The sequence below is a fragment of the Beta vulgaris genome, chromosome 8, assembly GCF_026745355.1.
Source record: "Beta vulgaris subsp. vulgaris cultivar EL10 chromosome 8, EL10.2, whole genome shotgun sequence".
NCBI classification, from domain to species: domain Eukaryota; kingdom Viridiplantae; phylum Streptophyta; class Magnoliopsida; order Caryophyllales; family Amaranthaceae; genus Beta; species Beta vulgaris.
In genome coordinates, this window is record NC_079209.1 from 43,813,457 (window position 1) to 43,825,255 (window position 11,799).

At 34.4% G+C, this 11,799-nt stretch overlaps 1 long non-coding RNA gene across 1 annotated transcript; it reads right to left on the reverse strand.

Annotated features, from left to right (window-relative positions):
* Positions 1 to 11,092: 11,092 nt before the first annotated feature.
* LOC130589755 (uncharacterized) lies at positions 11,093 to 11,454 on the reverse strand. Its single transcript, XR_008967397.1, has 3 exons — positions 11,418 to 11,454; positions 11,222 to 11,332; positions 11,093 to 11,140 (listed from the first exon to the last, which is right to left on the reverse strand). It is a non-coding gene; the product is annotated as an uncharacterized LOC130589755 (long non-coding RNA).
* Positions 11,455 to 11,799: the final 345 nt, after the last annotated feature.

Here is an 11,799-nt window from a genome sequence, read left to right on the forward strand (position 1 = left end):
TTTTTTATATTTGTGTATAGGTGAAGATAATCTTCTTGACTTCTCCTATATAGGATCCTTACTCAGAGTTATATTAGAAGTCAGATATCCTTAACCTTCCCCGACTTAAATCCACAACAAATTGCTTGGAATATGACTTGGACCTCATATAGGAGTAGATCATGCTCAATTATAGCTCTTGAATTAAATTTTAAAAGTACCTCGATTAGAGTTAGAAAATATACATAGCTCGTTTTTAGGGTTAATAAATACAAAGGTGGTGGTGTGCATAAAAACAAACCTTGGACAGCAAGCATAGGTGAAAGACTTTTCATATCATAGTTGTTTTAGGTTTTGCCTCATAAGTTTTTAATATTCTATTTGAATAGGGTTTTCTTGTCTTGAACATGTTAGGACTCTTTTATGTTTGTCTTTTATTTACTTAAGAGTTATGAGTCCGTTTTTTAAAAGACTATCTCACGTTAGTGTTAACGTGAGATCGGTTGATGTCATGCTGACATCGTGCGCGTGCATCAAACTAGCAGCAGAATTAGTTAAACGCTTGGACCTATTAGTTACGTTATAGCCATTGCTTCTAGATGAATTTGTTAAGCAATGAAGTATATTAGTTAAGCGCTGAAATATATTAGTTAAGCGCTGAATTATTCTACTTATATCATAGATTCCAGATTATAATGCATTTTATTGACCCTAACTTCAGTATCACACATAAACATTCTCTCCTTCTTCTCTAATCCATCGAGACGCCCTAAAACCTATATTTTTTTCCTCTCTCCATTCGCTGCATACAACCTTCATTCGATGTTTAATTTGAATGTAAGTAAAATATTTGAGCACGCGTTTGCAATGACAATGTCCAAAAACACTTACTTTGTTTTTTCACCTGATAAGATGTTATCATGTTTGAAGTAAAAGAAGAGTTTGACACATATTCATCACAAAAGGTAATATATACTACGCGCCATTATCATATGATAACTTGCACTTGCAAAAACTTTGAAAAAACAGGTACCGAAAACTTAACTTTTGCATTTGAAAGTTTAACTTTTGATTTGAAAAAAAATAACTAATACCTAAATGTTATTAGTTATTAATTTATTCGTAACAGTTAAATAATATGAAGCAATAGTTATGCTGCTAGGATTGTTGTATTTTCATGGCTTGAGAATCATGCACATGCGTTCAATCACAAAAATACTACATATGTACATGTGCAAAAGGTGGATTAGATATGTAAAGAGTGAAGTGTGGAAAAGAGAAAATAGATAAACCAATGTAACGCCATGGCGATATGAAACCGCAAGAAAATTAGTTGTACAATCTCATTCTCAAAAGTCAAGATAATGAAGATGCAAGAAACGCACTCCAAGAAGTCTACGAAAATACTGCTGCAATTATAAACGAAGTGTTAACTACAAAACCAATCATAGAAGAACAATGCTCATCAAGTACAACTACATTGGTTATTTTATACCCGAATGGTTCAGAAACAAAGGTGAGGAAGTGCAGAAAGAAAAGTCATTTTGAGAAGACTAAAAAAAAAATCAAGAACCAAACTGAAATTGGTACAATAATTACTCCCAACGCTAGGTTGTTTTAAGTTATTTTTTCAGGTTGTCTTTTGTATTTGACATTTTAGATTTGTAAAAGGGTTGTTTCTTTGTTTATATTAGAAGCTAAATAATGCTCAATTAATCTTAACTAATTATAGAACAACACTAACTAATGTATTGAATATGTTAACTAAAAAACAATGTAAGTCTACATAAAGATTACTAGGTCTAAACTAATGTGCTAAATTACTTAACTAATTTGCCAAAAATATTAACTAATTCAACAAAATATTATCGTGAAAATTTGTGAGAAGCGATCTGTTTTCTAAAAATATATATCTCTTGGGCTGGTCAGGTCTCACGTTAAGACTAACGTGAGACTGTCTTTTTTAAGATTTTGTGAAGAGTTATAGTAAGCGTATGACTTAGGGATTTGTTCTAAGCTTCATAGGAGTTTATTCATTCATATAGTTTAGGGTTGTAGTTTGATTCTTTACATTTTTTTTTTTTTTGGGAAATTAAGTCATCCCAAGGGCTAACCCCTACCAGGCTACTAGCCTTGTAGGAACTACCAACACATTGGATGGTAATGCATGCAAAGCATGCTAAGGAAATACCCCAACATAATGCTGAGGGTAAGGATCGAACCCCTAACCTCAAAGATCAGAGGGGGGTGATCTACCATATGAGCTAGCTCCTCATCCTTTGTAGTTTGATTCTTTATTAAATGTTATAGAGTTTTGATAAACACTTCGAGTACTTTGAGTATTCATCCAAATCTGAAAGTTGGTGATTAATTTTTTTATGCTTTTAAACCCTTATTTTAATTCCTTTGTGATTAAATTATTTATAGGAAACCTAAACTAAGTATATCCATCAATCATTCATCCATATTCATCAAAATTAAAATTAGTCCATAAATCCATTGTTACTCACATTTTCCGTACAACTATTTGATCTTTGTAAGAGTAATTATATCAAAACCTTAGACTTTGCTAGTGTAGATAGGAAAGCTCGCGACTTGAGCAAACCACAATTTCTGATTATAAATACGGGTGAAAGTAATAGGGATAAAATCTAATCCAATTCGAATTCGTAATTCGGATCGGATTTGAACTGTGTTCGGACTGGATTCGGATTTAAATTTTGGAAAAATTGGATTTTCGACTCGGATCGGATTGAGGGTAATTGGATCCAGAAATCCAATATCACCGAATACCAATATGCCTTGTATTATTTATCTGGATTGGGCTTAAGTACTAAACTATATTATTTTTGTAGAAAAGCCTAGTCCATAGTCCAATAGGCGTATCACTTCAACCTTTCCCCTAAAAACCCTAACAACACTTAATTCCTCATTTCCTAAATCTAGTAGGTTGTTGTTGTGCTAAATTTCTTTCATCTATAAACTAGAGTTTTAAAATAACGGATTTTCGGATCGGTTTCAATCTAGAGTATGAAAAATCGAATTGGATTGGATTAGATTCAAACTCTAATCGGTTTGGATTCGGATTGAAAAATTGAAATCGAGATTTTGTTCGGATCGGATTAGATTAGGCTCTAATCCAAACCATACACAAAACTTTCACCCCTAATTATAAAGCTATAAGTGCAATTAGAATTTATCAATATCCACCTGTAATCCCCCATAATTTTATGGATTTTATAAATATATTTTAGTATTTATATATTTATATTTGAACATAATTTAGTTTGAAATGATTTATTTATTTAAAGAAGGTTGACTATTTTGAAAGTCAAAGGAACTATTTTAAGGCTTTAAGGAAGTTCAAATATTTTATTCAGACATTCTTTGAAAAATGTTTGAAATACTAATAGGATTTGGAAAAGAAGTTTAAATGGGCTTGAGAAATCCAAATACTAAATGGATTAGGAAAAAGATTTCTATTGATGTTAGGAGATCTAATTCATCAATCATATTCATCATTAAACTTTATTTGAACCCAATCTCCTTTTCCTAAGCCCAACAGAAAAAGCCTCTTTATAAATACTTAAATTCAATTATTTTACCACACAAAAAAATATATTCTCTCTCCTCATTATTCAAAGTTGTCGGGCGCCAGCCCCCTTAATCTTTCTCTCTCCTCACGATTTTCTTTTCCTTTCAAGCTTTTCTTCTTCTTCTTCAAGTAACGCTTTCTTCTTCGCCAAGAAACCTCACCACACCTCAACAACCACCGCCCTTCCTTGTGCGCCACTGTTGCCGGTGTTGTTGTACCTTTTCCGGCGCCTTCTTCTTCTTGGTTCTTGGATTCGTTGGTTAAATTCTTTTCTTCCTCCTCAAGTTTTGATTAAAGATCATGTAGACTCGAAGGAGACTCACCCTCCAATTGTCGTTAACATTTAATTTTATGGTATGATTGTCCTTCCAAAATATTAACAGCAAAAGATCTTGCAATGCAGAATATCTCTTATATACATTGTTGGAGCATGTATGTTTTCTAATTAGACGACCTAACGATTTTTTTGTACTAGCAAGGATGATTTCCATCTAATTATTTTGTGTGTGTTCGAAAGAAAGATTTTATTACGATCCTGCATAATCCTTTATCAACAAATCAAGTTCCTGGTAATCAATAAATGGAAAGCAAAAAATTAGACAAATAATGACTAAAGCACATCAGCAAAAGTCATTACTCCATAGGGATTAAGGAGATGAACGAACGACGACGAACTAAATTCATAACAAAACGAAAAACTGAATAGATCCTTCAACGCATTATATATCTGAGACACATCGCTGAAGCATGCTTTTTTTCGCCTAACGATTTCTTGTAGCGACAAGGATCATTTTGAAATTTATTTTACGTTCCCGTAATTCTTCAGCAACAAACCAATTTCTTGGTAATCAACAATAATGGAAACAAATAATTTATACAAAACATTGACTAAAGAACACCAACAAAAGTCATTGCTCCACAGGGATTAGGGAGACAAGTGAACGAGGATGATAAATTACACTTGTTGTAGCCCAAAAATCAAGGGCTACCAAGATGACACGTGGCTTCAACCTAGCCTTACATGTGGCACGTGCTTATAAGGGTAAAGTACATGGGTCAGAGGATTATGTGGGCTAAAGTACACTTTTCTGAGGAAAAAGACGTACTAAAACCACTCTTATGTCCCAAATTTGTACTTAGGCCCAGTCAAAGCAACTTATATCCCTGCATAAAGGTGAGGTGTACTGACCAATCAGTACCTGCCACGTGTCACCATTTTATTGCTTAGCCAATCAGATGCTCTCAAATAATTAGGGTGACATCAAGGTACAATAGTCATTTCAAACAGTATAAATAGTCCTTGAAATCAGGGGAAAGGTACGTTTTTCAGAGCATAAACTGTTATTCTGCCATAAATTCTCTCTCTCTCTCTACTTTCTCTCTCTAAAAGTTCCTTCATATCCCTGATATCTGACTTAAGCATTGGAGGGGGAAATACCACCCAAACCTCCAGGGTGGTCCCTTTTTTTGCAGGTGGCTAGTCGGAGCTCAGTATCGGGAATCGAGTTCAATCATTGTTGCACGAGTCTCCAAATTAAGAACCTGTTGTTGGGAGTTGTTGTATTAAATTACTAGTTTCATAATACGTAACAACACTCATAAATGATAAGAGGTTTTTAGTGTGTCATTAAGGCACCAAAAATCGCTCATCAAACAATATTTGTAAAACCTAACAAGCAATTATTAAGAACATAGTCAAGACAAGTCAAGGGCCGATCCACAAGGAAATTGGCATTAATCAAAGTCTAATAAGTCTAAGTTACCTAATTGAAGGATTTTTGGGGGTTTTGAATGATTTTTGTAACGAGTAAAACTAACTATTATCAAACAACTAGCAAATAATACGAGAGGAAATATCAATAAAGAAGACACTAGAGTTAAGGCTGCTAGTATGAATCAAAATGGACAAAGATCATTTGCAATTGTGATTCAAAGGCGACGATTATGCAAGGTTTAGTTTTCCTCTAAATTACTGGAGTCCTCTCTCGAATGATCCTCAAGAATGATTGCTTAATTAATCAACTAAATACTTTCTTGAATGGTATTTAGTCAATTGATTAAGAGATCCAATGAATTCGAAAAACCCCTAATAAAAGAATCCCCTTAATTTCTACCCAATATATTGGACTAGAAATAAAATTGATTCATGGGGATGATAAAAGAGTTCAAAATTTTACTAAGAACATTTGAAATCAAAATACCAAAGCATAAATGTGATCAATATCTATCATAATGCCTCAAAACACCAAGATCAATGCATAAACATCTTTAGATCATCACAATCACATTAACTATATATACATGAAAAAACTCAATTCATACTTTAACCCTGTTATTTCCCTAGGAACACTACAAGAGGGGGGGGGGTGAATTGTAGGTGTAGAAATAAACGTAACTTTTTGCAGAATTTAAAACTTAAACGAATAAACAAGCTAGAGGAACACAAGGGATTTTTACGAGGAAAAACTTCTTGGGCCCAACAAGAAGAAACAACCTCGACCACTAGGGATTTTAAACTCAACTCTTTCACTAATTAGGCCAAACAACTTTGTTACAACCTAATTCTAACTCGAGCCACACCTTGAGTTCCTAAACTCAAGTTCCTGAGCCATTGTTCCCTTAACAGCAGTTCCTCTCAACTTCACTCGACGTTTTCTCACTCATACAAACTTCACTCAAAGCCTTTCTCTTATAGAACTTCACTCAAAGTTCCCTTACCCCAAAAACCAAAATACAATTTGATCGAAATAAGCTTAATGGAATTAGAGTAAGAAAGCAAAGAACAAATGGCTATTATGAGATAATGAAGGCACTGCCACTTAATTAGTTAAACTCACTTAATTACTTAGTCAGACACAATTTGGAACTTATCTAGACTTCAATATTTATAGTAATACTCATAAAGAACGTGGGATTAAAACTTGATTACATGTTAAGTCCATTAACCCATGATGTTCCTTCCCCTAAGGAACACGTTTCACATCATGTCCCATGATCCCATGATCTAAGAATGAACGTGGATATTGTAACACCCCGATAATTCTCTCTTTCTAGAAAAAAATTTTATAACAAATCTAGAGAATTACCCAGGCATTATCGCCCGTGTGAAAACGTTTCGGCTTACTCAGAATTTTGCAGCGGAAAACTTATAAAACAAAATCAACTTTATAAAACTTATGAAATAAGAACCAAAAAGTTTGAACTGAAATACACCAACTTAAAGCTAAAGTCTGAAAATATAATTCCTAGAAACAACTTAAATACTACTAATGTCACAAAGCCTCTCCATTCCAGATTCCCCAATGGTATGCATCTTCGAACCTGTAATGTCAATGCTTTCTTGACTCTGCTCCCCCGAAGGATCACCCCAGGATCAATAGGCAAAGCCATGATCACAAACACAGACAAGCACGTAATCAGCAAAGCTGAGTACTACATATCGGCATAAATAATCCTAAACATGATACTACAACATAAATAATAATAAGCATATAACAAACTGCAGATGACTCTTACTGAACTAGACTCTAAACTTTTATTTCTTTTTTAAATGGAATAGTTATGGGACGAGTTGTCTATACTGAAGTAGGAGATATGGGAGCTACCACATATTCCAATTGACCTGCGATATCGAGGAACCTTTGAGCTAAAAAGGAAAGGTGATCAATCCAATCCTAGAAAATACATATCACGGCGGACTATGTATCCCAACCCTTAGTGTCCAACTCTAGACGTGCACCAGTCTAAAGTCTATAACCTATTCTCGTTTCACTTTACGTTGCATTCATTTTATACTTGTGTTGACACCAACCAAGCACACAACATATATAACTAATAATCACATAAATCACAAAACTCCTTTTTAATCTTAGAATTAACAATGTTCACAACTTATCATTCAAGACTCTTTTAACTTCTTTTATTCTTTGTTAACTTGCCTGTTGAACCTAGCCAACAGTAAACTGTACCTTTATATAGGTATAACTCAAAATTACCAAATAAGATCCACGGTTCTTATAAGATAATAAATAATCTCAAAGAATCTATGTAACACATGATTCCAATTTACTTATATTAATTCACTCACGAATTAATACCAAACTAAACTTATCTGCTTGCATCAAACTTCCATACAAACAATCTTACTTATACATATTCTTAGTTTACATGTAGCATACAAGCAAATAACATGTAAAGCCATCTCAGTAAATCATATATATGAACAACAAGGTCCTATACATGATACTACAAAATAAAAACATCCCTAGAGCATGTTTCTAACCATATAGCACGTAGACTATGTAAGTACCTTGTATAAACGCAACGGTAGGCCACTTTTATGTTCTAAACCAAAAAGGAGATTTTTGAGAGGAAATATGAAACTCACGCTCAAGAGGAAGAGGAGAGAGAAAATGTCGAGTGAGAGAGAGAGAGTTCGGAAATCACGTGCAAGGGAGGAGAAAGAAAATAAAGTGTAGGGCAAAATATTTGGGTTTTTAGGATATTTAAATAGGCTAATCCTATTGGCTTAGGAAAAGGATATCAATAATTAAAACTTTGATGACCAACAAGATGGGCTTATTAGGACTTTAGTCATCAAATCATCTTTCCTTTTATTCTTTTGGGCTTTCATTCCATTAAGTTTTCTTTTCAAATTATTTTAATAATTAAACTCTTATTTAAAACACGCTTAATTAAAATATTACAAATTTTATTAAGCTAAGAAAAATATTTTTAGTTGACTTTTAAAATAGTCAACCCTTTTTTAAAAGTCAAATCATTTTTCAAACTCATTTGGATTTAAATATAATTACATAAATACTTAAATATATTCATGAAAATCCTTTAAAAATATGGGGGATTACAAATATATTTTAGCCATTACTCCTAAGTAATAGGAGTTCCTTGAGCTTTATCCGAAAATCAGTTTTATAAAACAGTTTTTATCTTTAAAACTGAATTTTTAATCTTTAAGAAAATAATATCTTTTAAACAAATTCTTTCTAAAAACCGAATCTTTATTTTCTTTATTTTTTCGAAAAACAAAATCTTTTTCTCAAATGGATTTTCTTTTTAAATTGATTTTATCTTTTGAAAATTAGATAAAACTAATTTCCTATAATTTAGGCATGACTTACTCAATTGCACATTTAACCGTTATACTTTTGCACGCCTAAGTCTAGTTCTTTTATTAACTAAGTTCCTTTAACATATTCGTTTAGTGCCACTTAGTTCGTTCCTTACAAAGGAACAAACTCTCATTCTCAAATAAAGCTGCCACTGTTCCTTACCATTCTTACTTTGTTCCTTTACATTAAAACTAGAAATAAAACGCCTAGCTTCTATTCTTCTTGATCCAATGCTTGCTCCAATATCAACTTATAGAAACTTCTTTACTTAGCCTTTGAAATCCTCTCTTGACTCCTTCCGTGACTTCGTATTCTCCTAGTTCCTTTCATTGATACCTTAAACACCATACACTAGTGGAAAAAAGAAGTAGGGCTGCGCCGAAAATGGCATGTAGGGCTGCGCTTTTTGAGGGCAGCCCTTTCCATAGCAGCCCTTCACTTTTCAAGTAGGCTGCGCTAGTCCAGCGCAGCCCTTCAAGTAAGAAGGGCTGCGCTAGTTGACAAAAAGCGCAGCCCTTCAAGAAAAAAGGGTTGCGCTAGTTCTAAAAAGCGCAGCCCTTTGTGAAAAGGGCTGCGCCTTTTAGAACTAGCGCAACCCTTCTTTCATAAAAGGGCAGCCCCTTCTATGAAAGAAGGGCTGCGCTTTTTGAACTAGCGCAGCCCTTCAAACATAGAAGGGTTGCGCTAGTTCAAACTAGCGCAGCCCTTCTTACATAGAAGGGTTGCGAAAGTTCAAACAAGCGCAACCCTTCTCCTATATTTTTTTTTTTGTATATAATTCTGCACATTCACACCCTGCATGTTGTTCCAGACCTGCACACATACAGCCCACCCACTGCCCCCATCCCCAGCCCCCACCCCTAGCCCCACCCCCAGCCCCCCCCACCAGCCCACCCCACACAGCCCACCCACTCCCCACCCACTGCCCACCCCAGCCCCACCCCACTGCCCACCACTGCCACCCACCAGCCCACCCTGCACCCCTCCACAGCTCACCCCACCCCACCACCACCCCCACCCAAAACTCCTTGGACAAAAAAAAAGCGCAAATTAAAATACGATAATATATGACAAGTGGAGAAAGTAATGATTAACTTCATATATATTTAATAATGAAAAGTGTACAAAGATTGATAGAAAACTTTTACATTCGGGCTAAATCTCATCCTAAGCAATCTCTGGTAATGTGGGACGCCAACTTACCCGAACTTCATCAATTTCTTCTTTGGTGAAGTTCTCAAACGTGGTGTGGAATTCGCAAAACCTTGCAAAAACAACCAAGGAATAAACACACATATAAGAATTCATCATTTTACCGTAGTTATACTTCTAAAATGACTATACCTTCCCGAAATTCAATCAAATCAAATGCAAGCCTAAAAGTCTACACACTAGTTATAATATATCTCATAAATCATATTCAAGAGAATTTGGGGTTAAATCACTCCATAATACATTTTGGGAGCGAAAAGGCCAAAATAGGCCGGAAATGACCTTTTCGTTCCCAAAAATGCAACCACACAACAAATTAATGCCTAACAATCCACATACTAGTTATATTATGCCTCATATAATCATGTTCAAAGAGAATTTGGGTTAAATCACTTCATAAGTACATTTTGGGAGCGAAAGGCCAAATAGGCCAAAATAGGCCGGAAATGGCTTTTCGTTCCCGAAATACAACCAACAACATATGCAAGCCTAAGAATCTACATACTAGTTATATTATGCCTCATATAATCATGTTCTAAGAGAATTTGAGGTTAAATCACTTCATAAGTACATTTTGGGAGCGAAAAGGCCAAAATAGGCCGGAAATGGCCTTTTCGTTCCCAAAATACAACCAACAACAAATGCAAGCCTAAGAATCCACATACTAGTTATATTATGCCTCATATAATCATGTTCAAGAGAATTTGGGGTTAAATCACTTCATAAGTACATTTTGGGAGCGAAAAGCCCAAAATAGGCCAAAATAGGCCGGAAATGGCCTTTTCGTTCCCAAAATGCAACCAACAACATATGCAAGCCTAAAAAACTACATACTAGTTATATTATGCCTCATATAATCATGTTCAAAGAGAATTTGATGTCAAATCACTTCATAACTACATTTTGAGCCTAAAAGGTCAAAATAGGCCGGAAAGCAACAAACAACAATTGGAAACCTCAAAGTTACATACATTTCGAAGATCACCAACATCTTTGCAATAGTTGACGATATCGAGCATGAACCTCATGACGTAATACCCACACGCAAGTCCACCTTCTTGTACCGAACACTAAAATTCACCAAAGATGCAATAAATGACATGTTAGATGTGTATTATGTGTTTCTATTTTTTTGGATGCAAAAAATTACTCATGCTACCTCGACTAAATACAAAAAGGAGGTTTTCCTTGTCGAAGTCCAGATGCACTACGCTTCTTCATCACACTACATCAATAGATTATTTAAGATTAGATGTACATTTAATATTTAATAAGCTAAGTGTGCATATAGTTTCGATTAGGCTACCTATTTAACAATGATTTGACTAGTAAGGACCGTATTGTTCCTTTACGCAAAGAATCAAAGTGGTAGACTTCGTTACGTGACAAACATATTGCAATCAGTGTCCAATGGTTCCTACAACAATAAAAATGTTATTTATCGTAGAACAACTAATAGGTAGTCAATTTAATTAATTAAAAAGTGAGTTTAAGAAGCATACGATTCAATGTAAGGAAGAAGAATGATCTTATATCCAAACAGAACATGCGTTCAAAGAATCCTTGAGATATGCTTTCACCTCCTCTTTCGTTTTGTACGCAACTGTCTCTCGTACAAAGCTTGGACATAACCAACCAAACATTGGCTGACTAGATCGCCTCAAATCATTGTATAATAGCCTGAGAATTCATATTGATAAAATAAAACTTACTTATTATAATTATTATTAGTTGGATTGAATACTACTTAATTAAGGCATATATGTATATTTATTAATTTAAATATACTAATAAAGTATTACCTCATGAATGTTTGTATCATGGAAACATTCAACTCTTCCCAAGTAAGAATTCTTTAATATCAACCTTAGAAAGAAGGTCGAT